The following is a 2,501-nucleotide window of genomic DNA, read 5'->3' as shown; positions in this document are numbered from 1 at the left end:
ACCAGCAGGCAAGGCTGCGGTGGCCAGGAGCGGCCACTGCACTCCATTCTGGGCGACCGAGTGAGACTCCAACTCAAAAAAAAAAAAAAAGATGTGAAGGTGAGTGTTAAATTGTGCCTAACCTTGTCAGGGCAGTGCTGAGCTGTGATCCAACTCAATGAGATGATGAAAGGGACTGAGGAAACCATGAGGAGAAAAGCCTCTTGACAATCCCTAGGCAGATGCAGAGAGCAAACAAATGGAAGTGTGGAGAGGGTGCTACCCCACGGAGAGAGTGTCCTAGTTAAGAAGGTGACTCCAGGAGGAAAGCAGAAACCTGCTATCACATGGGAGACCAATAGACAAGTGGGACCTCATTAAACTGACAAGTTTCTGCAAAGCCAAAGAAACCATCAAGAGAGCAGGGAGACAGCCCACAGAATGGGAAAAAATATTTGCCAACTGTGTATCTGACAAAGGCCAACATCTAGGATCTACAAGGAACTCAAATGCGCCGAAAGGAAAAAAAACAAGCAGCTCCTTTAAAAAGTGGGCAAAAGACATGAATAGACACTTCTCAAAAGAAGATATATGGGCAGTCACAGACACATGAAAAAGTGCTCAGCCTCACTCATCATCAGAGAAATGCAAATCAAAACCATATTGAGATGCCACCTAACCCCAGTAAGAATGGCCATCATTAATAAAACAAACAACAACAGATGCTAGCAAGTATGTGGAGAAAAGGAACACTTCTACAGTGCTGGTGGGAATGCAGACTAGTACACCCTCTTTGGAAGACTGTGTGGCAATTTCTGAAAGAACTAGAAACTGACCTTCCATATGACCCAGCAATTCTCCTATTGGGCATATACCCGAAGGAACTCAAATCATTCCACAAAAAAGATACCAGCACACGTATGTTTGTTGCAGCTGTATTCGCAATGGCAAAAACATGGAACCATCCATACTGCCCATCAAAGCTGAACTGGATAAAAAAAATGTGGTACATATACACAATGGCATATTATGTAGCCATAAAGAAGGACAAATATATGGACTTTACAACAACTTGGATGGATTTGGAGTCGATCATACTCAGTGATCTATCACAGAAACAAAGAACAGAGTACCATTTGTTCTCACTCATGAGGTGACCTTTAACAATTATAATGCTATAAGAAAGCGATTGGCAGTAGCAGAAAACTATCAGGGGAAGAGGGGTGGGACTGGCAGTTGAGGGAAACTGATAGGGGAGGGAGGGGCATACCTCATCAACAAGGGTACCTGCATGATCAATGTTTGTATACCTAACCCTGAATTGTACTCCACATCTCTATAATAAATAAATAAATAAATTTTAAAAATAAAATAGCTCTTTCTCCAAAAGGACACCAAATGGCGGATGACGCCAGTGCAGCAGGAGGGCCCGGAGGCCCCGGGGTCCCGGGATGGGAAGCCGCAGTGGCTTTCACAGAGGTTTTGGCAGCAGCCTCCAAGGCCAAGGTTGCGGCCGGCGTCGGGGTCGGGGGCGAGGCCGCGGAGCTCGCGGAGGCATGGCCGAGGACTAGAAGTGGATGCCCATCACCAAGTTGGGCCGCTTGGTTAAGGACAAGAAGATCAAGTCACTGGAGAAGATCTATCTCTTCTCCCTGCCTATCAAGGAGTCTGAGATCATCGACTTTTTCCTTGGTGCCTCTCTGAAGGATGAAGTTTTGAAGATCATGCCTGTGCAAAAGCAGACCTGCGCTGGCCAGCGAACTAGGTTCAAGGCGTTTGTTGCCACCAGGGACTATAATGGCCACTTCGGTCTAGGTGTTAAGTGCTCCAAAGAAGTAACCACTGACATTCGGGGGGCCATCATCCTGGCCAAGCTGTCCATTGTCCCTGTGCAGAGAGGCTACTGGGGGAACAAGATTGGCAAGCCCTACACTGTCCCTTGCAAGGTGACTGGCCGCTGTGGCTCTGTCCTCGTTCGCCTTATCCCTGCCCCCAGGGGCACTGGCATCGTCTTGGCCCCCATGCCTAAGAAACTGCTCATGATGACTGGCATTGATGACTGCTACACCTCAGCCAGGGGCTGCACTGCCACCCTGGGTAACTTCGCCAAGGCCACCTTTGATGCCATCTCTAAGACTTATAATTACTTGACCTCTGACCTCTGGAAAGAGACGGTATTCACCAAGTCTCCCTATCAGGAATTCACCGACCATCTCGTCAGGACCCACACCAGAGTCTCCATGCAGAGGACCCAGGCTCCAGCGGTGGCAACAACATAGGGTTTTCATACAAAAAAATAAAGTGAATCAAGCCCCCTCAAAAAATAAAATAAAATAAAATAAAAAAGAAGGTGACTCCAGGAGGAAGGCAGAAACCCGCTGTCATATGGGAGACTGTGGAACCTGAGGTCAGAGAGAAAAGAACGTGAGTGTACAATTTCCAGACAGCGTGGGGGCTCAGTTAGTGGCAAATCCTTTCCCTTGACATCTACTTCCCCAATTTAATGAAGGTTTAGGGCACTG

At 47.5% G+C, this 2,501-nt stretch overlaps 1 pseudogene across 1 annotated transcript; it reads left to right on the top strand.

Moving 5' to 3' along the window:
• The first annotated feature begins 1,377 nt into the window (after nucleotides 1-1,377).
• On the top strand, nucleotides 1,378-2,291 carry LOC103267064 (annotated as a pseudogene). The gene has a single exon (XR_002482347.1). The product of XR_002482347.1 is annotated as a 40S ribosomal protein S2 pseudogene (transcript).
• The last annotated feature ends 210 nt before the right edge of the window (nucleotides 2,292-2,501 follow it).

This window comes from Carlito syrichta, unplaced genomic scaffold (assembly GCF_000164805.1).
Source record: "Carlito syrichta isolate Samal-C Ts95f unplaced genomic scaffold, Tarsius_syrichta-2.0.1 Scaffold307870, whole genome shotgun sequence".
Classification (NCBI taxonomy): Eukaryota; Metazoa; Chordata; class Mammalia; order Primates; family Tarsiidae; genus Carlito; species Carlito syrichta.
This window is presented reverse-complemented; position numbering and strand designations above follow the sequence as displayed.